Here is a 27,615-nt window from a genome sequence, read left to right as displayed (position 1 = left end):
TATTATTTTCCATTATAGGTTATTACAAGGTATTGAATATAGTTCCCTGTGCTATACAGTAGGACCTTGTTGTTTATCTATTTTATATATAGTAGTTTGTATCTACTAATCCCGAACTCCTAATTTATCCCTCCCCTCCCTTCCCTTTTGCATACTAAGTAAACATTGAACTGCAAGAGCTTGTTTTGCCATAGCATTTCCAGACTTTTAATGCAAATATTTATTTATCTAACCTTTGAGAAACGTATAAAGAAGGAACTTACTTTGAATGCTTTTTGAAACAAAGTGTTAAGGTATTCAGTGAGGAAGGTTTCTGAGCTTTTTGTCTTAGGGCATCTATCTAAGAGTTGGAGGTCTAAAAGTTACATAATTAATTAAAATAAGAACAAGCCTGAAGATGATTATATTCTGCCATAGCCAGGCGAGTTGCAGAGGATTCGAAAGCAGTTGAGTATTCATATATCCTTGTCATAAATCATGTAATTGTGTATTATTTTTTATTTTATTTTATCATAAATTTATTTATTTATTTATTTATGGCTGTGTTGGGTCTTCGTTGCTGTGCGCGGGCTTTCTCTAGTTGCGGCGAGCGGGGGCTACTCTTCATGGTGGTGTGTGGGCTTCTCCTTGTGGTGGCTTCTCTTGCTGCAGAGCATGGGCTCTAGGTGTGTGGGCTTCAGTAGTTGTGGCTCTTGGATTCAGTAGTTGTGGCTCTCGGGTTCAGTAGTTGTGGCTCGTGGGCTCAGTAGTTGTGGCTCACGGGCTCTAGAGCGCAGGCTCAGTAGTTGTGGCGCATGGGCTTAGTTGCTCCGCGGCATGTGGGATCTTCCCGGACCAGGGATTGAACCCATGTCCCCTGCATTGGCAAACAGATTCTTAACCACTGCACCACCAGGGAAGCCCTGTATTATTTTTTAAAATGAAAGAAAAACATACTGTAACTCAGGGCTTCATTATAGTGTTGAAAGCCCAGCGGAACCTTTGTTGAAGATCAGGGATTCCTTCATTATCTGAGCAGTACATGCTGTTTCTTGGGCTATATATCTTTGGGTGGTTCTGGCATGTGAAAGAGGCCATATTTGCCTGTAAGCTGTATGCGTTTCTCGGGCAGCTGCTGTGGGCTAAATTGCTTGTGTCCCTGCAGGTAGATGAGCCCTGCCGTGTATCCTCCTCTTGCTCCTTTATGTCCTCAGCAGAGCTAGCAGTGCCACCTTGCCAGCTCCTTCATTGCTTGCACATCAGATTGAAAATATGTGTATCTTTTACTCACTGCCAGTTCTGCACTGTCCAAGAGATTGCAGTAGCCTACAGCTGTGGAAATGACAACCTACTAAAAGGTATGCAGCAACTCAAAAGAGGGAATATCCCTGGATAATCAGATTCCTCCTATGGGGGCAGAACTAATGGAAAAGGTAAGAGAAAGCATGACAGGAAGAAAGAAGAATGGAAGCTCTCAAGAGGATACAGTTGGAACACCGAGAAAGTTGTTTTCGAACTAAAAATATATTCACAAGTCTTGAATCTAAGGAAGATTAAAAACAAAAAAATGGCCAAAGATGTACCATGAGCAAAACAATATTGATACTAAATAAATATACTAACAGCCTCAATCTATTAAAGGGACAAAGAGAAATATTGTATTGTGATGAAAGGAACAATCTACCCAACAATCCAATTTTTAGGAAATGGGCAAAACTTATGAATAAACAGTTCACAGAAAAATATTAATGGTTCTTAACACAGATAAAAAGGCACTCTACCTCATTCACAAACCATACGTAATTTAAAATTACACTTGAGTACCATTTTTCACTCTATAAGGCTGGCGAGTATTAAGAAGTTTGATAAAACACTGTTGTCAAGGGTGTAGGATAATGTGCTCTCTTATACTGCTGGTGGGAGCATAACCTTTATGGGAAGCAATTTCACAGTATTTATTAATTTAACATTCACATTTCCTTTGACCAAGCAGTCCCAATTTTAGGAATGTATTCTACTGATATGTTTATAAATTTGGGAAATAACATTTAATCTTTGCGGTATTGTATGTAATAGCAAAATATTGGCAACAGTGTAAATCCATCAGTAAGATCTGGCTAAATAAATTATGTTCAATACATATCATGCAGTACTATGCAGGTGTAAAATTGGGAGTGAGAAAGCTATGTACAAATATGGAATGATCTACAAAGACACATTATTAAGTTAACAAAAGAAAATTGCAGAACAATGTGCCGAATAACCATTTGTTTAAAAAGCAGTGACATACAAACACACGTATCATGTTTCTTGTAAGGATACACAAAGACTTGACGTTCCTTATCTGGTAGTTAGAGAAACAGTATCTTTCACAGAGAAGTTTTAATCTTAATGAAGTCCAACATTAAAGCCTCATTTTTTTTTTTTTTTTTTCATGGATCACACTTTTTGGTGTTGTATCTATAAAGTCATTACCACACTGAAGGTCAGTTAGATTTTTCTCTTATTTTTCTTCTAGGAGTTTTACAGTTTACATTTAGGTCTGTGATCCATTTTGAGTTAATTTTGTGACAGGTGTAAAGTATGTGTCTAAATTCTTTTTTTTTTTCCTGCATGTGGATGTCTGGTTGTTCCATCCTCATTTGTTGAAAAGACTGTCCCTTCTCCATTGAATTGCCTTTGCTCCTTTGTCAAAGTCTAGTTGAAGGTATTTGTGTAGGTCTTTTTCTGGGCTCTCTATTCTATTCCACTGATCTATTTTCTTATTTTTTTTGCTGATACCACACTGTCTTGATGACTGTGAGTCTTGAGGTTGGGTGGTATCAGTCCTCCAACTTTTCTTCTTCAATATTGTGTTGGCTGTTCTGGGTCTTTTGCCTCTCCGTATAAACTTTAGAATCAGTTTGTTGATATCCACAAAATAACTTGCTGGGATTTTGATTGAGATTGCATCGACTCTGTACATCAGTGGGAATAACTGACATCTTAACAATATTAATTCTTCTATGCATAAACGTGGACTTCTCTCTCCATTAATTAGATCTCTGATTTCTTTCATCACAATTTGGTAGTTTTCCACATATAGATCTTATACATATTTATTGGATATATCCTTAAGTATTTCATTTTTTGGTGCTAATGTAAATGGACTTGTGTTTGTTTGTAGTTTCAAACTCCAGTCATTCATTGCTGGTATATAAGAAAGCAGTTGACTTTTATTTATTAACCTCGTATCCTGCAACCTTGCTATAATCATGTATTAGTTCCAGGATTTTTTTTTTTTTGTAAATGATATTTTTGTTATTGGTGGTGTCTTTTTTTCTTCTTTTCTTTTTTTGGCCACGCTGTGTGGCATGTGGGATGTGGGGTCTTAGTTCCCTGACCAGGGAGCAAGCATGTGCCCCCTGCAGTGGAAGTGTGGAGTCTTAACCATTGGACTCCCAGGAAAGTCCCTGTAAATGGTATTTTTAATTTCAATATCCAGTTGTTCTTTGCTAGTATGTAGACACACAGTTGGTTTTTGTAGCCTGCTCCCTTGTGAAACTTATTTCTAGTAATTCTTTTGTAGATTTTTTTAGGATTTTCCTTATATACTCTCATGTCATCTGTAAATAAAAAGTTTAACTTTTCCTTTACAATTTGTATTTCCTTTTCTTTCCTAATGTCACTGATTAGGACTTCCAGTTCAAGGTTGAGTAGAAATGGAGAGAACAGAAATCCTTGCCTTGTTCCTGATCTTAGGAGGAAAGTATTAAGTCTTTTATTATTAGGTATGATATTAGCTGGTAGAGTTTTCATAGCGCCACCCTGCATCTGGTTGAGTAAGTTTCCCTTCTAAGTTTTCTGAGTGTTTTGATAATGAATGGTGGATTTTGGTAAATGTTCTTTTTCTGCACCTATTGCAGTGATTATATATGGTGGGAGTAATTATAGCCCATTGAATATGGTGAACTACATTGATTGATTTTTACATGTCTCAAAAACTTTGGATTCCTTGCATAAACAGCACTTAATTTTTTAAAAAATTAATTAATTAATTAATTTTTGGCTGCGTTGGGTCTTTGTTGCTGCACGTGGGCTTTATCTAGTTGCGGCGAGCGGGGGCTACTCTTCGTTGAGGTGCGCGGGCTTCTTATTGTGGTGGCTTCTCTTGTTGCAGAGCATGGGCTCTAGGCGTGCAAGCTTCAGTAGTTGTGGCACGTGAGCTCAGTAGTTGTGGCGCGCAGGCTCAGTAGTTGTGGCACACGGGCTTAGTTGCTCTGTGGTATGTGGGATCTTCCCGGACCAGGGCTTGAACCTGTGTCACCTGCACTGGCAGGCGGATTCTTAACCACTGCGCCACCAGGGAAGCCTAACACCACTTAATTTTGAGAGGAGCTTATGAATTCTCCATTTGGAGAGTATTGTTGATCAGAGCCTGTTTTGTACTATTTTTAACCACTTATAATCTAGAGATGATTCTGGAATCCCTGTGTAACAGCAGGGAACCAGTTGAGGTTAGACAGAGTACATAACGTTTATAGTGGAACCAATTGTTCAGGTTTTGTAACATTTTTTGAAAAGATCTTCACAGCCTGGAAACAGGAATAAAAGAAAGCATTTTGTGGGTAAGGCAGTAGAAAGAGAAGGAATTCAGAGTTTTCCCAAAAGTGTTGCTGGAATGACTCCTTATAGGGACCATATGAATGCATGTTTGCTAAGAAGGGAATGTGAGAACTTACCTTTCTTGATGAGAAAAAGTTTAAAAGGAGCTGGAAAGGTGAAAGGGTAAGGAACTGGTGTTAGAGATTATTTCAGTACTCAAAATCTTAAAAATAGAGTAGCTTGTATATTTTGGAGTTATATATGTTTCATTAAAAAGGCTGCTAACGTTTGCCCCCCCTTTTTTTTTTAATTTTACTTCACAGATTTAAGTCCTCAAATATCTAGTAAGCTTTGTTTTATTTTATATTACTTTGAACAGTAGGTATAAGCAACATTTGGTTGCTATTTCTATGAAAATTCTTTGGCAGGCTTCTAAATCTGAGGTCATGTTAGGGTAAGTTTGGCCTCTCTTGCTGTGTGAGGCTTACTGAGAGATTGTATTTTAATAAACACAGTGAATGGTTCTGGCTTTGCCTTTTGAATCTGAATTTGGTTTCAGGATATTTAAAAATATCTTAATGATCTGATAATAGACTAATCCATTCTACAAGTAGTTTTATCAACCTGTTCAGTCCAGTAGCTTGCTTTTCCTGTAGGACCCGTGCCATCTGATCTTTTTCTCTCTTGTATTTTTCTGATCTTTTTTTCTCTTGTGTTTATCTACAAGGTAAGTTTTATTTCAGTAATCATGTTTAGTTTACCATACTACATAATTAAATACTAAAATTAAATAAGAATTATCTTTTAGAAATAAAAGTTAAGTTCCTGATTTAAAACAAAAAATAAAGGAAAAATTAAAATGTTTTTAAATAGACTGTGCTTACTACATCTTTTATCTTCCTGTTAACTGCTTTTGCAATGTATATTGTGGTTAGGTAGAATTACATAACTTTGTTCTGTGTTTTGATTGCATGTTGTAGATTTATAAATAATTTTGATAACACAGTATGTTGTACCTGAGACCAAATAAAATGGCTTTTTTTCCCATTTTTTAATATAAATTTTTATTCTCTATTCTGATAGTTAATATAAATTGCTTTATTATAGAGCGTGACATGATGATACCTATTTTTAATATCTTGAAATAACTAGTCACTATTTCTTATGAAAGTATGATAAATGGATATTATTCTTTTTGGAGGAAAGGATATCTGCAGTCTTGCTTCTGTAGTATTTCAAAGTTCATTTTCAGTGAATCAGCTTGTAACTTAGTTGGCAGAGTAGAATACTGTTGATGTTAAAAGGTCCTTCTTTATGTGATTTGTTATTTGCTAGGTAGTTGGAAAATGGAGTTGATCTAATTGCCTGTTTTTATTTCCTATTCCTATATGGCTCACTGTCTTCTAGAAGAAAACTTTTCCACACCTTTAACTTAGCTAGCCATCTTGCTTACTATTGGTAACAACTTTTGGTACTGGTTAATTTCAAACCCACAGCACTAAGGGAAGATGATCATTTTGATTGTCAATTGGAATTTAGTTCTAAAATCAACTTCTTAAATGTTTTCTTTTTTTGAATTTCCTCATTTAAATTTATCTTGTTTATGACCAACATAAAATTTGCATGAGTTGCCAAATCTAAAAGCAAAATATCAAAAGTCATGCCTTAAAGTTGTTTAACAGCTTTGTTGCCAGCACAGTGTTTTGGCAATTTAAATTGCAAATGTTATTTAGGAAAGACTAAATTGCCTCTTCTGCATTTAACCTGGTTTCTCCTCTTCTTTATAAATTACATAGTAAATAAAAATGGTAGCTAAAATATTCTTTTCTAAAGCTGTGTCTTTAAAAAATACTAAATAGGAAAACTAATAAAATTTGCTAAAATTTTACTAACTGTATTTCTTTAGGAGTTTTTAATTCATTCTAATGAAAACACATTGTATTTTGCTTCATGTTGTAAAGTAAGTTTGATATATTTGAAAAGGCTCAGGTTTTGGAATCATTGAAGCAGAGCTTCAAATTTCAGCTTTGCTATTTACTAGATCTACAATTGATAACATCGAAAATATACTAAATCTCTCTGTCTGATTTTCACATTTGTGCTTTGGTGATTGTAATACCTACCTTGGAGGGATCAGATTTTCTCATTTAACTCTCATGTGTAAAGCTTTATGCATAATACTTAGCATGTAGTGGGTGCTCAATAAAATATTAATTCTCTTCTCCTTTACTTCCTTCAGTGTTCCTTTGATATTTGAGCCTTTCCTTGTCATTGTATCAATTATGTAGAAAATGTCTGCAAGTTGCTGGTTAAATTATTGAAAAAGACCAGCCTGAATACATTTAATTACAAACTGTATTTTGAAGTAAAAGGAAATTGCTATCAGGATTTACTGGTAATACAAATTACTTCGTTCATTTTCTGCCTGTGAAACTAATTAAATCCAATTTTTGGCATATCTCAGAATAAGCCAGGAACTGTTTTGTCATCCCTTTCTTCAGTGACATCCTTTACATCCCCTTTAGTGAGTCCATTTGGGACCCATTAAAGTGTGACGAGTAGCATGACTGACACTGCAGACATGTAAATCACAAATCTAAAAGAAGTGGAACAGAAGATGAAAACACTTATCTATCACGAAGACCCTCAGTCTCTCAGATGAGCAAAGTGCAATTAGAATAATAGTTTCTAAAAATTATTTATCTTTTTTCCATTCCCTGATTAATAAAGGTGATGTTTTCTTAGTATGCCTGGAGGTTTAGAGTGCTTTAGTCCAGTAGTTCTTAAATTTTAGCAAGCAACAGAATCACCTGGAGGGCATCTCATAAAGATTGACTCCAGAGTTTCTGATTCAGTAGGTCTGGGGTGGGGTCTGAGAATTCATATTTCTAACAAGTTCCTAGGTGAAGCTGATATTGCTAGCCCTGGACCACACTTGGAGAATTACTACTCTAAGGGTATGTAGAAGAAGTGGGGATTAAGCAAAAGGTAGAATCAGACTGACTTTTCTGCCTAAGATTTTTCACTCAATTCAGAAAACTTTTTCCAGTACCTTCTATGTGTCTAGTACTGCAGTATCATCAAGCCTCACGTCTTAGAATTTCAAACCACAGATTTTTGCTTTACGAAAGGACCCTACTGCCTAAGGAGCACTTCTAAAAGAAAAGACGAGTGAAGAAAGGAGGATAGGCTATCCATTTTGTTGCTTTTTCAAACCTCTGTCCTCATGTTATAGCAGTATTTTATCTTTTGCTAATTTTAATGCAAAAACATTGGCTCTTGTAATTCTATCTCTAGGTATCTCTCCTAAGGAAGTAAATTTTGACTTATAATTAATATAGACAAAGACAGAGATATTTATCATAGCATTGTTTGTAAATAGCAAAAAAGTAGCTCACACACAGAAGTATATTACTAGGTGATTTTAAAGTAAATTGTGTATGTATGTATATGATAGCTAAATTTGTAGTCATATTTTGCTTATGAAGAAAAACATTTTGAAAATAGAAAATGCTTAATATACATAATTATTTTATGTAGGTATGTTTTGATATAATTTAACCTCTCACATTTAAGTAAAATTGTATGTATTCTATGTTCTTAACTATGTGACATTTTTAGAAAAATGAGGAAATACATCAAATTACAGGTATCTTTTAGAACATGAGATTATGATTGATTGGTACTATATATTTTCTGCATTTTGTAATGTATCCAAAATGGGGTATTTTGTAATGAAAATATTCATGTCGTATATTTACACACACACACACATATATATAAAGTTTTAGTTGAAATATATAGAGAAAAGTACAAATACAGGTGTACAGTTCAGTGAAATTTCACAAACCAGCACTCGAAACTAGAAGCAAAATACCAGCACCCCAGAAGCATGCTTTGTGCTCCCCTTGAAGGCTAAGTGCTGTCTTGACCTCTAACAGGATAGACTATTTTTGTCTGTTTTGGTGCTTTACATATGGAATCATGCAACATTTATTCTTTGTGACTTGCTTTTCTTGCTCAACATGTTTGTGAGATTCATCCATATTGTATGTAGTTGTAGTTGATCTTTTCTCATTGTTATGTAATATTCCATTGTGTGATTAAACCATAATTTATTTATTCATTCTAATGCAATTGGGCATTTAGGTAGTTTTCAGTTTGGGGATATTACAATTAGTGATCTCACAATATAATCGTAAAATACCAAGTCTGTCAAGTGTATTTTCGTAATTGAATTTTATTTTCCTATTAACTTATATTATAATTGAAGTTATGTTCTCATATGAAAATTCTTCAGTAGAATGAGTTTAAATTTTTTTGGCAAAGACAGATAAGTTGATAGACTGTTGGCGATTGTAATCAGGAACATTACTAGACTCAATACTTTTAAAGCACTACACAGATTTAAAAAATTTTTTTTTAATTTAATTTTATTTATTTTTTTATACAGCAGGTTCTTATTAGTTATCCATTTTATACATATTAGTATATAAATGTCAATCCCAATCTCCCAATTCATCACCCCCCCCCCACTGCTTTCCCCCCTTGGTGTCCGTATGTTTGTTCTCTACATCTGTGTCTCAATTTCTGCCTGCAAACCAGTTCATCTGTACCATTTTTCTAGGTTCCACATATATGTGTTACTGTACGATATTTGTTTTTCTCTTTCTGACTTACTCTGTATGACAGTCTCTACAAATGACCCAATTTCGTTGCTTTTTATGGCTGAGTAATATTCCATTGTATATATATACCACATCTTCTTTATCCATTCGTCTGTTGATGGGCATTTATGTTGCTTCCATGACCCGGCTATTGTAAATAGTGCTGCAGTGAACATTGGGGTGCATATGTCTTTCTGAATTATGGTTTTCTCTGGGTATATGCCCAGTAGTGGGATTGCTGGGTCATATGGTAATTCTATTTTTAGTTTTCTCAGGAACCTCCATAGTGTTCTCCATAGTGGCTGTATCAATTTACATTCCCACCAGCAGTGCAAGAGGGTTCCCTTTTCTCCACACACTCTCCAGCATTTGTTGTTTGTAGATTTTCTGATGATGCCCATTCTAACTGGTGTGAGGTGGTACCTCATTGTAGTTTTGATTTACATTTCTCTAATAGTTAGTGATGTTGAGCAGCTTTTCATGTGCTTCTTGGTCATCTGTATGTCTTCTTTGGAGAAATGTCTGTTTAGGTCTTCTGCCCATTTTTGGATTGGGTCATATTTTTAATATTGAGCTGCATGAGCTGTTTATATATTTTGGAAATTAATCCTTTGTCCATTGATTCATTTGCAAATATTTTCTCCCATTCTGAGGGTTGTCTTTTCGTCTTGTTTGTAGTTTCCCTTGCTTTGCAAAAGCTTTTAAGTTTCATTAGGTCCCATTTGTTTGTTTTTGTTTTAACTTCCATTACTCTAGGAGGTGGATCAAAAAAGATCTTGCTGTGATTTATGTCAAAGAGTGTTCTTCCTATGTTTTCCTCTAAGAGTTTTATAGTGTCCGGTCTTACATTTAGGTCTCTAATCCATTTTGAGTTTATTTTTGTGTATGGTGTTAGGGAGTGTTCTAATTTCATTCTTTTACATGTAGTTGTCCAGTTTTCCCAGCACCACTTATTGAAGAGACTGTCTTTTCTCCATTGTATATCCTTGCCTCTTTGTCATAGATTAGTTGACCATAGGTGCGTGGGTTTATCTCTAGGCTTTCTGTCCTGTTCCATTGATCTGTATTTCTGTTTTTGTGCCAGTACCATATTGTCTTGATTACTGTAGCTTTGTAGTATAGCCTGAAGTCAGGGAGTCTGATTCCTCCAGCTCTGTTTTTTCCCTCAAGACTGCTTTGGCTATTCAGGGTTTTGTGTCTCCATACAAACTTTAAGATTTTTTGTTCTAGTTCTGTAAAAAATGCCATTGGTAATTTGATAGGTATTGCATTGAATCTGTAGACTGCTTTGGGTAGTATAGTCATTTTCACAATATTGATTCTTCCAATGCAAGAACATGGTATAGCTCTCCATCTATTTGTATCATCTTTAATTTCTTTCATCAGTGTCTTACAGTTTTCTGCATACAGGTCTTTTGTCTCCCTAGGTAGGTTTATTCCTAGGTATTTTATTCTTTTTGTTGCAGTGGTGAATGGGATTGTTTCCTTAATTTCTCTTTCAGATTTTTCATCATTAGTGTATAGGAATGCAAGAGATTTCTGTGCATTAATTTTGTATCCTGCAACTTTACCAAATTCATTGATTAGCTCTAGTAGTTTTCTGGTGGCATCTTTAGGATTCTCTATGTATAGTATCATGTCACCTGCAAACAGTGACAGTTTTACTTCTTCTTTTCCAATTTGTATTCCTTTTATTTCTTTTTCTTCTCTGATTGCCGTGGCTAGGACTTCCAAAACTATGTTGAATAATAGTGGTGAGAGTGGACATCCTTGTCTTGTTCCTGATCTTAGAGGAAATGCTTTCAGTTTTTCACCATTGAGAATGATGTTTGCTGTGGGTTTGTCATATATGGCCTTTATTATGTTGAGGTAGGTTCCCTCTATGCCCACTTCCTGGAGAGTTTTTATCATAAATGGGTGTTGAATTTTGTCAAAAGCTTTTTCTGCATCTATTGAGATGATCATATGGTTTTTATTCTTCAGTTTGTTAATATGGTGTATCACATTGATTGATTTGTGTATATTGAAGAATCCTTGCATCCCTGGGATAAATCCCAGTTGATCATGGTGTATGATCCTTTTAATGTGCTGTTGGATTCTGTTTGCTAGTATTTTGTTGAGGATTTTTGCACCTATATTCATGAGTGATATTGGTCTGTAATTTTCTTTTTTTGTAGTATCTTTTTCTGGTTTTGCTCTCAGGGTGATGGTGGCCTCATAGAATGAGTTTGGGAGTGTTCCTTCCTCTGCAATTTTTTGGAAGTGTTTGAGAAGGATGGGTGTTAACTCTTTTCTAAATTTTTGATAGAATTCACCTGTGAAGCCATCTGGTCCTGGACTTTTGTTTGTTGGAAGATTTTTAATCACAGTTTCAATTTCATTACTTGTGATTGGTCTGTTCATATTTTCTATTTCTTCCTGGTTCAGTCTTGGAAGGTTATACCTTTCTAAGAATTTGTCCTTTTCTTCCAGGTTGTCCAGTTTATTGGCATAGAGTTGCTTGTAGTAGTCTCTTAGGATGCTTTGTATTTCTGCAGACTACACAGATTTTTATATTACTTTCAGAGCTTTGATAACTTTGAAATGTTCTTATCATCTTGATTTTCTTTCTGTTTTATCCACTGATACCCTTATTCCTAACTCTAAAAGTATAGTTCTCAGAATTTATTCCCTTCTTCCTATTGGCTGAGTCTTTAGAACAAGGTGGAAAGCACAAAATAATTTAAATTCTCCAGTAAAAAAAAAATCCAGGTTATATATATAATATGTAAATTATATATGTATAATCTTATTAGCCTCGTTGGTACTTTAAAATTATATTGTAGTGGCAGGCTTTTGAGACAAAGTAGGACTTGTACCTAGCACAGTGCTACGTAAGTGACTCACAGGGGCTTAACATCTATCTGTTGAGTGGATGAAACAAAGACAAAATTCCACTATCAAGTTTTTCTCTTCTCAGGTTTTGTTGGCGTTTCCACTTGTCCACTCCCCTCAAATTTTGGATCTTTAGTTTAAAAACGGGTATTTGAAATGAATAAGAGAAAATTGTTATTAGTGGAATTTTTTAAAGTGGAACTTTTTCTCAAGATAACCCCATAGACAAGTCAGAGGAGAGAAAGGTAAAATCGTGAAATCACTGGAGATATTATACATTTTAGTGATTTTTTTTTTTTAATAGTTCTAATTTGGGAGAGTCTATTCAAATTCCCATTAAAATAAAAAACAAGGTTAGTGTTATCATAATATTAGTTAAGGTGTATCAGTGAAGTAAATTCTACAATATATATTGGATACTTACGAACAAAGAGAACTAGGGGAAAAAATGCTTTAAGAGGAGGAAAATAAAAGAAGTTCCAAATACGAGGAAAGAAAGCTAGAGGCAGAGAGATCAGGAACAGTGAAACTGTCTGACCAGCATCTGTTATCCTAGATGACATTAAAGAGCTTTGTGTTGAATGTTTTTTTCCTCAACTCTCTTCTACTTTGGATCACAAAATTTTATAGTGTATTGTTTAGTTAGAAAAGACAGCTAATCCTCTAGAAATTGTTATTTGCTGCCAGTTTTTAAAGCTTTCCTTGGTTTTTGGTTCCAGATCTTTAAACCTCACTATGAACCAACCCAGTTGTTGAGAAACATTGGATACAGTCATTGGAAAATCTTAACCATATGTGTTAGAGTGGCTACAAAGAAAATGCACAGGGCTTAGACCTGAAACTTCAGTGCTTTGTTTAATGTGTGTTTCAATTTTATATAATTGATCAAAGCAAATATATAAAACTGCTACTTAATTTTGTATAAAAATATCTAAGTAACTGTTGCTTTATTCTGTAATATCAGATACTCAAATTCAAAGGTAGTCTAGATTTTATTTGTTTAGTTCGCTGTGTTCTCTCTTGGATTAGTATCCCAAGGTGATTGTTAAATGAACTGGATATTTTAAAACTTGTCGGCTTATACCTGAAACTAATATAATATTGTAAATCAACTAACTTTAATAAAATAAATAAATAAAATTTAAAAGTTTACTTAAAAATATTAATTCACATCGAAATTTCTAGAAAACATAGGTTAGATCAGGCTTTATTTAAATCAGTGAATTGTACTATCCTGGGGAGGTAAGTTTTTTAAGGCAGTGTCCTTATCTCAGTTTCTGTAAAATTTGAATTGGGGATCTTGTTAAGATAATTGTGACTGTTTTGCAAACCATAAGGAGAAAAGTAACATCTGGTATATCTGGAACACAGACTTTAAAGGATTCCAGCATTAACTCATACTAAGCTCAGTTGGTGCTGAACTGGCCTGGGGAATAATGTGTCATAATAGCATATGACCTCTGAGATGGTTTGGATAGAAAACCTTATTATGTAAAGCCAAGGGGGCTGAGTCTGGGGCCTGTGGTCAAAGAAAGCTTCTAGCATCTCCCTGCAGCCACATTTAGTTCTACTGTTATTACCTACTCCCTTCCAACTCATCCTGTATTTTTGGAAAAGGAAGGAAATGTCTTTCTCTGAGATTTTTCTATTCGTATTAGATAATTAGAATGCAATCACTTAATCTTTTGGAATAAAATAATTTATGGAATTCATAACACTCAAATTGTTTCAACAGATACTCTTAGAAATTCTGGATTAGTTGATTAACCACAGTTCACAGCTCTTCAGTTGCACATTATCCTTAAGTTTCAGAAATTCCTTTCTGGATGGGAGAGTCAAAACAACCCACCCAGGAACAAACTATTTTCTTGGTTGGCAGAGCAGTTTCCATTCTTAACGTACATGAAATCAAGCTGAGAACCAAGATTTGGAGTTTTCTTAGCTCTGCTAATTTTTTCTCTTATTTTGCTTGTGTTTCTGTTTTCACACAGTTCCCTTAAGTGACTAAGCTGATCTCAGAGAAATATTTTTTATTTTGTAATTTTAGAAAGATCTTTTAAAAGTATTTTGTTTCAGAAAGGATAGGCTGTCGTTAACAAACTTTGCTATCCCATGGAGGCTGTGGAAATACACCATTCAGATCTCCTGCTTGAAGGGAGGCGTTAACTGACTGACAGTGGCAGCTGTGGCCCCTCTGGATCCACTACCTCATTCTTGTTGAGGCCACCCACACTGATGGGGGCTGCTCTCAGCCACGAATGAGCACAATGGAGTACTAGCATAGGCCCATTCTTACAGGGTGCAGAACTCCTCTGATGGGCAGAGCATTTCTGTTGCCGCATAACAAATTACCCTGAAACCTCACAGCTCACAACAAACATTTATTATCCCACACAGTTTCTGAGGGCCAGGAGTGGCTTAGCTGGACGATTCCGCCTCAGGGTCTCTCGTGTATTGTAATCAAGCCCTCGGCCAGGGCTGTCGTCGTCTGAGGGCTGGACTATGTCTGGAACGTCTGCTTCTAAGACGGCTCACTTATGCGGCTTTTGGAATGGGCCCTCAGTTCTTCCCCTGGCTGTCGTCGGGGGGTTTCAGATCCTCGCCGCGTGGGGGTCCCCAAATTTGTTGGGGATAAGTAATACTGATAATTCATTTTCCATCTTAGGTATCATTTTCTCTAAGACACTTTTCTAAACATCATCCCCACATAGGGTTGCCGGATATAGCAAATAAAAATACAGGACAATATTAGGGGCATACTCTGGAAACGCATTCATTGTTTATTTGAAATTCAGATTTAACTGGATGTCTTGGAGCCCTACTTCTGGGCTCTCTGGGTTTAATTTGTCTCGTCTGTGCTCCTATGGCACCCTGCGCTGTCCTGTCTTTGCATCCACACTATATTTTAATTATCTATTCAGTTGTCGGTATCTTCCTACTAGGGTGAAACTTCCCTTGGGTAGGAACTACGTCTTGTTTGTTTATTCACCGATATATCCCCAGTGCCAAGTGCTGTGTTTGACCTTTATAGGTACTCAGTAAATATGCGTAGGCTATTCAAAGAAGGAAAATACTTGGCCTTATAATTCAGTGTACTTTTTCTCCTCCTCCATCTTTTTGTCCTCTTCACCATCATCATTATCATGACGAATGTCAAAGTAATACTAGTGTAGAGAAAAGGCAAGGAATTCCAGGATTCAAAAACTTGCTTTATCACTTTATATATAAACTTTAGTTTCCCCTTCTGATAGCTGGAGGTAATACCTGTTTCCTGCCTATCTTAGATCATAGCTGCCTCCTGTCTCCCTTAGAAAAACCCCCAAAATTACTAAGCCTACTATTTTCTAGGAAATGTGCTAGTTTCAGTAATTGGAAGCTGGGCTTTTATACAGTGGTACTAGGCTTTAAGTAGTGGTAAGGACATGGAATCAAAAGCTCTGAGTTTGAATCCTAGCCTTGCCACACTAATGTCACATACTAATGGGCAAATTACTAAATTGTGTTTCGGAATGTCAATTTTCTCACCTCTGAAACAGCTAGCTGATACCTGATAAGGGCAGTTGTGAAGATGGTACACATGTGACCTTGCACATGTTTTTGGCCCATGGTAGGTACACAGCAAAACCCTAATGAAGCCTCTCAGCCTCGCCATATTGTAATTCTTTGAGCGACTTTGGCTTTTGATTTATAGACATTCATAATTCTACCAACTGTAAATTCTCAGCCAAACACACATACAAAATATTTGATCCTGTGATTTCTCTTATTGAGATGGATTACTATGGTAACAACATATCCATAGAGTGAAACTAACTTGTTTTATATCAGTCTAAAATAGCTAATTTTCCCTATATGTAGTGCTTGTTGGATCCTGTTCCCAGTGATGGAAGGAAACTACATTGAAGGATCAAAAGTGGATGTTTACTATGATTATTTTTCTGCCCTGTGGTGACTTTCGTGATATCTCCTGCTTAAAAGCCAAAATGTAAGAAGGCTCATGAGATCCCATTTTCTCAGTCTGTGGTTCTTCTGAAAAATCAAGTTCAAGTGTAACTTTTGGCCCTTTGCTTCTCAAGAGGTTTCCGTCCTTACTGGCCTCACATATATTAGGATTGCTGGTTGTACCACCCCAAATCCCCAACGTTGTCTTTCCCCACTTTACCCCAGTGCTGTTCACTTTAATGAATAAGGAAACTTAGTTTCATATAGATTAGATGACTCACCACAGGTCACCCACGTAGTCAACTGGGATTTGAATCCTGGTATCCTGACTGCATTGTGGTATGCATAGTACATTCCACTTGTTTTATTAAATGAGAATTATGCAGCCTGTGGATTGATGGACAAATATGTGGTATTATTTTTAGTATTGTGAAGTGCTGTACAGAGATACGCAGCAACCCCTATGGCAGAAGGGTTTGTAGTTGATTTAAGGAGACATAAGTTAAATAACAGAAGATGGTAAGTGCCAATGATTCATGTAACCAAAAAAAAGGCTACTGAAAATCAGAATTATTTTTAGCCATATAGAATATTTTTATATATTTTATTAATATCATTTCTGTCTAGACTCTTGTATCAATACTTAGGATGATGCTTTTGAGATTTATTTGTGTTGTGTGTCAGTTCTTTTTTGTTCCATTGTATGGATGTACCACAATTTGTTTATCCATCCATGAGTTGATGAACATTTGTGTTGTTTCCAGTTGTCGACTATTATGAATAAGGCTGCTATGATTAACATTCAAATACAAACTTCTGTGTTGACATAAGTTTTTGTTATGAGTGGAATTGCTGGGTCAATGGTATGTGTATATTTAACTTTATAAGAAATCACCAAAATGTTTCCCAGAGTGTCTGTACAAATCAGTCATCCCATCAGCAATGTATGAGAGTTCTAGTTGCCTTGCATCCTTGTCAGCACTTGATATAGTCAGTCTTTTTTCATGTTAGCTATTCTAGTGGGTTTATATGATATCTCAGTGTGGTTTTAATTTGTATTTTCCCAGTGAGTAATGATGTTGTGCATCTTTTCACATGCTTATTTGCCATCAGCATATCTTCTTTGAAATAACAGTTTAAACTTTTTTGCCCATGTTTAAATTGGTTTGTTTGTCTTATTCTGGATACAAGTCCTTTATCAGATATATATTTTGCAAGTATTTTCTCCCAACCTGTAGCTTGCCTTTTCATTTTCTTAACATTAAATTTTGAAGAGCAAATACCTTTTCTATTTTCTTTATTTTATTAAAAAAAATTTTTTTTTTTTTGGTTGCACCGTGCGGCTCTTAGGATCTTAGTTCCCCAACCATGGATTGAACCGAGGCCCCCTGCAGTGACAGTACCGGTTCCTAACCACTGGACTGCCAGGGAATTCCCCATCTTTTCTATTTCCATATGCAGTTTGTCAATTTAAAAAATAGTTTGTTCTTCTTTATGTCCTATTTAAGAAATCTTCATCTAACCCAAGATTACTAATGTTTTTGCTTATATTTTTTTCTTGGAGTTTTATAGATTTGGCTCTTAAATTTAAGCTTGGGGTAAGTTTTGAATTAAATTTTTACATATGGATTGAGGTGAGGGGTGAGGTATATCTTTCTTACATACGAATAACCAATCATTACAGCATCATTTATTGAAAAGATTATCCTTCCCCATAGAATTGCTTTGTGCCTTTGTCAAATATCAACTGATACATAGTTGAGGGTCTATTTCTAGGTCCTATTTTGTTCCATTGATTTAAATATCTGTCTTTATGACAGTAACACACCATACTTATACAGCTTAGTGGTTCTCAGTGAAGGGCAGTTTTGCCCTCTATGAGATATTTGGCAGTGTCTGGAGGCATTTTTAATTGTCACAACTTGGGGTGCGGAGGATTTGCTCTGGTAGAGGTCAGGATGCTGCTAAAAACCCTACAGTACACAGGACGGTTCCCCATCACAAAGAATTAGCCAGTCCAAAATGTCACTGGTACCAAGGTTGAGAAACTCTGCTGTAGCTGTATATTAAGTCTTAAAATCAGGTAGTGTAAGTCCCCCAACTCTGTTCTTTTTCAAAGGTGTTTTGGCTATATTAAGTCTGGCATTTTTATATAAATTATAGAATCAGCTTGTAAATTTCTACTGAACTGCCTGTTGAGATTTTGATTGGGATTGCATTGAATCTATAGATGAATTTGGAAAGCTTTGACAACTTAATATTGAGTCTTCTAATTTATAAACATGGTTGATCTGCCCATTAATTTAAATCTTCTATAATTTGTCTCAGCAACATATTATAATTTTCATTGTACAGGCCTTGCACATATTTTGTTAAATTTATCCCTAAGTATTTCATGTTCATATCTGGTATTATTATGAATTATATCTTTTTATTTCAATCTCTGATTTTTTAATTGCTAGAATATAGAAAAAGAGTTGATTTTGTTTTTATATTGACCTTGTTGCCTGTGACCTTGCTAACAAACTCACTAGTTTACTAGTAAGTTTTTATAGATTCCATAGAATTTTCTGCATAGACCAACATTTTGTCTCTTTTACTTATTCCCTTATTTTTATGCCTTTTTCCCCCTTTTCTTGACTTATTGTACTGGCTGAAACTCCTGTTCACTGTTTAAGTAGTGAAAGTGGACATCACTGTTCCTGATCTTAGGGGGAAAGCATTCATATTTTTACCGTTAAGTGTGAGTTTCAGCTAAACGTTTTTTGTTGTTGCCTTTTAGCACATTGAGGAGGTTGCCATCTGTTCCTTGTCTGCTGAAAGTTATTATCATGAATGGTTGTTGAATTTTGTCAAATACCTTATCTGTTGATAGTGTAGTTTTTCTTTTTCATTCTGTTGATACGTGGTGGTGAATTACACTGATTGATTTTTTGATATTAAATCAACATTGCATTCCTGGGATAAACCCCACTTAGGCATGATATGTATTATCCTTTTTATATATTCTTGGACTAGTTTCCTAAAATTTTGTTTAGAATTTTTGAGGGATATTGGTCTGTAATTTACTTTTTTTAAATTTATTTATTTATTTATTTATGGCTGTGTTGGGTCTTCGTTTCTGTGCGAGGGCTTTCTCTAGTTGTGGCAAGCCGGGGCCACTCTTCATCGCGGTGCACGGGCCTCTCACTGTCGCGGCCTCTCTTGTTGCGGAGCACAGGCTCCAGACGCGCAGGCTCAGTAATTGTGGCTCACGGGCTCAGTTGCTCCGTGGCATGTGGGATCTTCCCAGACCAGGGCTCGAACCCGTGTCCCCTGCATTGGCAGGCAGATTCTCAACCACTGCGCCACCAGGGAAGCCCTGTAATTTACTTTTAATGTTTTTGTGTTTTGTTTTCTTTTTATCATGATTCTTTTTCTGAAGTACCATTTGATTTTAGTTGCCACCTTGTTTAATTTCAGCATTTTCAAGGGATTAACACTGAAAGAAGAGGTCAATTTACTTATTATAAAAAGTGTGCTGTGTTTTGAGTGCTATTTGCCAGGAACTGTGCTAAGCTCTTTGTGTTCATTATTTCATGTAATCCTCACAATCTCCTTATAAGTACTATTATTGCACCCATTTTAGAGATGAGAAAACTGAGGCTTTGAGCAGTTAACTAACTTTCCCAAGTGATAGAGGCAATTCAAATCATGTCTTTGAGATCAGAGGTCAATCTTCTAAACACATTGCTACACATTCATATCCTTCTCAGGAAATTTTTCATTAATATGGAACATTATTGACAAGACCAGAAGTAATTTAAAGAACTATACCACTAAGTAATCTCAATGCCACTTGTTATGCTAACTGGTTTTAGTATTATTTGTGTGCTAACTTATTTTTCAATTTATTTGGAGAGTGTCTCTGATAATTGGCCTATTATCTCACCAGTTTATAAGTTTTATCATGTACACTCTATTGTGGAGGAACTTGAGATTTTCTAGTTGGTTGCTACAATTGCTTAGGTTTTTGTTTTTTTTGTTTTTTAAAAAATTTATTTATTTTATTTTTGGCTGCACTGGGTCTTTGTTGCTGCACGCGGGCTTTTCTCTAGTTGAAGTGTGTGGGGGCTACTCTTCGTTGCACTGCGTGGGCTTCTCATTGCGATGGTTTCTCTTATTGCAAAGCATGGGCTATAGGCACATGGGCTTCAGTAGTTGTGGTGTGCGGGCTCAGCAGTTGTGGCTTGCAGACCCTAGAGCACAGGCTCAGTAGTTGTGGCGCACGGGCTTAGTTGCTCCACAGCATGTGGGATCTTCCCGGACCAGGGCTCGAACCCGTGTCCCCTGCATTGGCAGGCGGATTCTTGACCACTGCGCCACCAGGGAAGCCCATACAATGCTTAGGTTTAAACCTTAGATCTATTGGCAGTTTCTTGACATCTTAATCCGGATTAGAGCTTCCTTGAGAGAAAAATAACACTTTCCTTTTTAATATGCTCTATTCTATATGCTCAGTAATATCCATGAACATTTCTGTTTATGTAAATTCGTAGTGTGGTTGAAAGTTTAAGGGAGGCAAGAGTAGATAAGAAGCTATTTCTTCCACTTATCTGCTGTTCCCAGGCTGAACATGTGCCAGGTTATTGTAGGGCATTTTAGCCTCAAGATTTCAACTGTGAGAAGCCTGGGTTTAGCTGGCAGCCAGCTAGTGGGACCCAACTTAATTTCCTCTCTTCTCCCATGGTCAAATAGGTGAAGATACACAGAGAAGCAGGATTACAAATAGAATCAGAAACTAGAAATACAAATTAAAATATGCCAGGCATCAGGAGGTTTTTCTACCAGTAAAAGTAAAGACAGATCCCCAAGACAGAATAGCAGGGACAGGCAGGAAAAAGGTAATTTCCTACCCATCTCTACTGCATACCTACAATTTAAGGAAGTAGGTTCTTTGCCAACGAGAGAATTGCCAACTACCTCCTGCGGTGTTGCAACTGCTATCTGCAGCCTCCAGGGCTCTTTTTCTCCCTCCCATCTTTCTTATCATTACCTCTCTACTTCCCTTGGTGACCACAGTTCTGTAAAGGCGGGGGCAGAGGTGGACTGGTTATGGTGTATTTTCAGATGTGAAGTAGGAACAGGCAGGGAGAGGAAAACCCATGGGGTGGTATGCATTTTTTTAGGCCCTATACACAAATAAACTCAAAAATAAAGTTTTTTATTTTGAAATGTTCAAATATTTACAAAGAGAAAAACAGTTTGATGAATGCCCTTGCACCAGTCACCAGCTTAAACAACTCTTGGTTAAGCCCTACTTTGGACTAGGGAAGAACTGTATTCTGTTTCAAAGTAGCCAGGATTAAATTACCAGTCATATGCATCACATACAAGACAACAGGATCAGGACAGCCTTCGTTAGCTAATCAGAACCATAGTAAAGGAGGGGATCCTTAACCTAGAATCCACGAATTGACTTCAAGGCATGACAGACTGAATTGGTAATTAAAATTCCATGTTTTGGAGAGAGAGTATATAATTTTAATGGGATCCTCAAAGAGATCCTTAATCTCCAAAACATATGATAGCCATAATAATGATGTGACTGCCTAGCACCGGAAATTTGGCTAAGAGTTGTGTGAATCAATCTTTTCTCCAACTTGAGAACTAAGAGTTAAAAGTCAAATAATGTCCAAGTGGACAGTAAAGGGGAGAAACCAACTAGAATTTGCCTAACTTTTTTCTTAGCAAACACCAAACCTAGATAGTTTTCTCAACTTTCAAATAATTGACAGCAGTTTTTAAAAAGGCATCATGGGCTTATTAAAAATTCTGCAAAATAAAAGAAGGAAATTTTATATTTAAGACACAGGGGGAAATCATACTTGGAAAAAATTGATACAGGAAACAAAATATTAGATGGGATTTGCTTTCTTCTCAGAATTATCTAATGAATCTGAAATAGTATGTAAAAGATAACAGATTGACATAAAAGGGAACCAGCTGAGATATTAGTGAAGATTATAGTAATAATAGCTAAATATTTATTGAGTACCAGATACTGTATTAAAACCCTTCATGAATTAGCTGATTAAATAATTAAATGATTATTCCCAAGAAAATTGAAGTAAATAGGTTAAATTACTTCCCCTGAGATTTTACAACTTGTCAGAGGTAGGTTTCATATTTGAATCCAGATAGACTGACTGCAGGGCCCTGGAACTAGAGCAAATAAAGATGATTGCAAAGGATCTTGAATCATTTTGTACTTTTCTGCATTTTAAATTTTCCTCAAGACTACTCAAAACTCATAAAGATAGTGAAATTCAATGTACTATTAAAATCCACAATGAGGGAGTCAGAAGAAGGTGAATGGTGAAAATCAAGTAAGTGATGTGGAAGAGAAGCTGGAGAAGGTCTTCCAAAATACAGCAATGGAAAAGGCTCAAAAATGAAAATGATAGGTACAGAGGATAAAGACTCAGTATGTAGATAAGTAGTATTCCTGAATAAAGGAGCATATAGATAGAAGAGAAACAATAATCAAAGGTAAAATGGAAGACAACATCCTTGAGCTCAAGAAGGACCAAAGTTTACAGTTTAAAGGATTTCACTGATATAGGGAAAGTACTCAATATATCACTGCAGATTTTGAGGAAGATTAAAAGATGTACTGTAAACATCCAGGCAAGGGGTGAAAAGGATACTGCTACAAAAAGCAATCTGTTCACTACTAAATAGCAAAAGACAATGGAACAATATTTAACGTGTTATTATGAAAAAGAAAGTGTCTACAGTGTGATTAGACAAGGACAGAAAATACAGGGGATAATATTAAAAATCATCAAGAATAACAGTGACAAAAAAAAAAATAACAGTGACAGAATATAAGACCACCTAATTGGTAATTAGAATAAAAGTGAATACATTAACGTATAAGTTTAAAGGACAGAGACTCAGGTTGGGTCAAAAAACAATATCCAAGACTTATACTACCTGATTTTGAGGCTTACTATAAAGCTACAGTGATCAAGACAGTATAGTATTAGGGAAAGAATAGAAACATAGATCAATGGAGCAGAATAGAGAGCCCAGAAACAGACCTATTTATATATACAAATACAGTCAACTGATCTTTGACAAAGGAGAAAAGGCAATTCAGTGGAGAAAGGAGAGTCTTGTCAACAAATGAGGCTGGAATAATTGAAGTCCATGTGCAAAAAAAACTAGATGCAGACCTCACACCTGTCACAAAAATTAACTCAAAATGGATTATAGGGCTTCCCTGGTGGCGCAGTGGTTGAGAATCTGCCTGCCAGTGCAGGGGACACGGGTTCGAGCCCTGGTCTGGGAAGATCCCACATGCCGCGGAGCAACTGGGCCCGTGAGCCACAATTGCTGAGCCTGCGCGTCTGGAGCCTGTGCTCCGCAACGAGAGAGGCCGCGATAGTGAGAGGCCCGCGCACCGCGATGAAGAGTGGTCCCCACTTGCCGCAACTAGAGAAAGCCCTCGCACAGGAACGAAGACTCAACACAGTCATAAATAAATAAAAGAACATGAATTTCTAAAAAAAAAAAAAACTTAAAAAAAAATGGATTATAGTCCTAAATGTAAACATAAAAAGATAAAACTTCTAGGTACTTCCCTGGTGGCGCAGTGGTTAAGAATCCGCCTGCCAACTCAGGGGACATGGGTTTGGGCCCTGGTCTGGGAAGATCCCACATGCTGTGGAGCAGCTAAGCCCACGAGCCACAATTACTGAGCCTGTGCTCTAGAGCCCGCGAGCCACAACTACTGAGCCAATGTGCCACAGTTACTGAAGCCCACATGCCTAGGGCCCGTGCTTCACAACAAGAGAAGCCACCACAATGAGAAGCCCATGCACCACAACAAAGAGTAGCCTCCGCTCGCCGCAAGTAGAGAAAGCCCGCACGCGGCGCCGAAGACTGAACACAGCCAAAAATAAATAAATAAATAAATTTTTATTTAAAAAAAGGATAAAACTAGTAGAAGGAAAATAGAAGAAAATCTAGGTGACCTTGGGTGTGGCAATGATTTTTTAGATACAACAGCAAAACATATCTTACAAAGGACTTAGTGAAGTTAGCCAATTGCAAAGTTTGGGAATAGTGCACAAAAGGCTGCCCTTAACTTCTGACACCAGTTGCAAATTCACAGTTCTCCAAAGCCACCTTTTAGGTTTGCGAATACTCTGGAAAGACTCACAGAATTCACTGAAAGCTGTTATACTCACGGTTATGATTTATTACAGCTGAAGGGTACAGATTAAAATCAATCAAGTAAAAAGGCACATAGAGCAGAGTCCAGAAAAGTTCCATATGTGGAGCTTCCAGGTTGTCCTCCCCATGGAGTCATGGACAGCATTACTTGCCTGGTATTCATGTTTGACAGCTCATGTGGAGGATTGCCAACCAGAGGAGCTCACACGAGCTTTATTGGGATTTGATCATCTAAACCTGCCCAGCTACTCATGTGGCAGATTTAAGTCTCCACTCCCTCAGGAGGTCAAACTGATACCATATGGCCCAAATGCCCCCAGCCTAAATCTCATTGTTGATGTGACTCAAAGCCTCCACCCTAAATTATATTGTTACTCTGTGGCTGGCCCAATGCCCCCAGTTAAGCAAAGGCACTTTTATCAGACAAGACTTTCCAAGGGTTTAGAGATTACCTCCCAGGAGCTAAGGGCAAAAGGCAGACCTGTCTTTGGGTAAGATTAAATTCTTTACTACCTAGACTTGTATCCAAAATATAAAAAGAACTTAACAACAAGAAAACAAATCACCCAGTTAAAAAGTGAGCAAAAGATCCAAACAGACACATCACCAAAGAATGTGTACAGACAGCATATAAGCATATAAAACCACACTCAATATCTTTTATAATTAAAGGATTGCAAATTAAAACAATAGTGAAACAGTGCTACATACCCTTTAGAATGCGCAAAATCCAAAAAGCTGACGATACCAAATTGTTGACAAGGATTCATGGTTAGTGGGAATGCAAAATGGTGCAGGCACTTTGGAAGACAGTTTGGTAGTTCCTTACAAAGCTAATCACTCTTCTAGAAGTTGTTCTTCTGGATCCCATTATCCTTTATATGTCTACTTATGTGCTTAATCTCCCATTTATAACTACTTTCTCATCTCTGCCACCCCACTAAGTGAACACCTTCCTCACGTTACTTCAGCTCTATCACTGGGTACCTTACAAAGAATACCCCTTCTCCTCAAGCGTTCATGGAACATTTATAGAAGGTAACCATGCTAAAAAACAGAAAAATCTCAGTATAGTCTATAAAGCAGAAATTTGATAGACCATTGTATCTGGCCACAGTGCAATAAAATTTGGAATTAATGAAAGAAGTCCACTTGTCATTTCTTTTCCTAATTAGCTATTAAATCAAGGCAGAAACCTCAACTGCAATGACTATTAAAAATAACAAATTGTAATTTTATATAAATACACACATATACACATATTTATGGGATACAGCCAAAGTTGTATATGTGCATTTATGTTTTTTTAATTAAAAAAAATTTTATTCACTTATTTATTTATTTTTGGCTGCGCTGGGTCTTCATTGCTGCGCGCGGGCTTTCTAGTTGCGGTGAGCGGGGGCTACTCTTCATTGCGGTGCGCGGGCTTCTCATTGTCATGGCTTCTCTTGTTGCGGAGCACGAGTTCTAGGGCACACGGGCTTCAGTAGTTGTGGCTCGCGGGCTCTAGAGCATAGGCTCAGTAGTTGTGGCACACAGGCTTAGTTGCTCCACAGCATGTGGGACCAGGGCTTGAACCCGTGTCTCCTGCATTGGCAGGCAGATTCTTAACCACTGCGCCACCAGTGAAGCCCTGCATTTATTATTTTTAAATGAAAGAAAAAAATGTATTCACCTCCCAAATTTAGCCAAAGGTTAGCAACAGGAGGCATGTAATAAAAATAAAAACAAAATTGAGCAAAATCAGAAGATAGAAAAGTGTAGAATTGAAAGATCCAGGTAGATTGGCCATAATAAACTCTAGGAAGTCACTTAGCAAAATATTGGAATATTAGGAACATTAGAGAAATATTAGAAATATTAGAGGATTTTTTAAATTAACAGAGTCATATAATAATTATGTTGAAGAATTTGAAAATACTGATAAAAAATTATTTGGAGGAAAATATCAATTACCAAGATTGATTTTTTTTTAAAGTAGAAAACTTGAAAATTCTAATTATGTTGGTAGAAATAGCAAATGTTGTCCAAAAAAATTACTTTAAAAAAGACTCTATTCCTGACAGTTTTATGGGCAAGCTTTTCCCTGTTTCTAAGAACAGATAATCCAGCCAATAAAACATGCAAAGTATAAAACCAAAGACTTCCAGTACATGGAACAAAACTGATTTAACTCATAAATAAAACTTAACAGTCCAGAAAGTTATAAACCAATTACACAACTATAGAAGCAAAAAACCTAAGTATTAGCAAATAAGATTAACACTATATTAGGAGAACTATATGCCATGAACCAGAATTTGCTTCAAGAAAGTAAGGATGGTTGGTTTAATATTAAGAAATTACCAATAATATGTTTCCATAGGTAGATTAAAGAGGAACCATACTTTTGTCTGTAATACTTTTCAGGCTACATTTTAAAAAATTCGGCCACTTTTTTAAAAAAATCCTTATGAACTAGGGATTAAAGATATTTAAAAATATATTTTTAAAATGTCTATCATTATTAGTCAATACTATATTTAATACATTTCCATTAGAAACATACTATATTTAATACATTTCCATTAGAAACAGACATTCTCATTTAAGATAGGAACAAGATAAGGAGATTCACTGGTACCACTATTATTTATTTGGTTTCCTGTTGTTTTGTTTTTTAAAGTCAGATTTATTGAGGTATGATCTGTGTGCAGTAAAGTTTACTATTTTTTGGTGTTTTTTGTATATTGTATACTTGGGGCCTGCTACCTTGCTATAAACTCATTAGTTTATTAAAATTTATTACTTTTGATTGCTTTTTTCTAGATTCTTTTGCATTATCTATGTCAACCAGCATTCTTTGGATAGATACCACTTGCTTGTAATGTATTATCCTTTTTTATCTATTGCTGGATTAAGTTTGCTAACATTTTGTTAAGGATTTTTTTTTTTTGGTACTTTTTAAAAATTATTTTTAAAAATTTTTTGGCCATGCCACATGGCATGTGAGATCTTAGTTCCTTGACCAGGGATCGAACCCGTGCCCCCTGCAGTGGAAGTGCAGAGTCTTAACCACTGGACTGCCAGGGAAGTTCCATTAAAGATTTTTTATGGTGATAAAATATACATAACATAAAATTTACTGTTTTTTTTTTTTTTAAATTTTATTTATTTATTTTTGGCTGTGTTGGGTCTTCGTTTCTGTGCGAGGGCTTTCTCTAGTTGCGGTGAGCGGGGGCCACTCTTCATTGCCGTGCACTGGCCTCTCACTATCGCGGCCTCTCTTGTTGTGGAGCACAGGCTCAGTAGGTGTGGCTCACGGGCCCAGTTGCTCCGCGGCATGTGGGATCTTCCCGGTCCAGGG

General features: G+C 36.3%; 1 protein-coding gene across 9 annotated transcripts in view; it reads left to right on the top strand.

The window, feature by feature from the left end:
* Positions 1-27,615, top strand: part of TFDP2 (transcription factor Dp-2) — a 188,552-nt gene that overhangs the window by 64,935 nt on the left and 96,002 nt on the right. For 2 of the 9 annotated variants that reach the window (XM_082461280.1, XM_082461278.1), the window contains exon 5: positions 1,277-1,412. The exons of the other annotated variants lie outside the window; for them this stretch is intronic. The gene's annotated coding sequence lies outside the window, so the exon portion shown is untranslated. The remainder of the gene's footprint in view (positions 1-1,276; positions 1,413-27,615) is intronic. 9 annotated transcript variants of the gene reach the window in all.

Source organism: Balaenoptera physalus (assembly GCF_965194825.1).
Source record: "Balaenoptera physalus genome assembly, chromosome: 4".
Classification (NCBI taxonomy): domain Eukaryota; kingdom Metazoa; phylum Chordata; class Mammalia; order Artiodactyla; family Balaenopteridae; genus Balaenoptera; species Balaenoptera physalus.
This window is presented reverse-complemented; position numbering and strand designations above follow the sequence as displayed.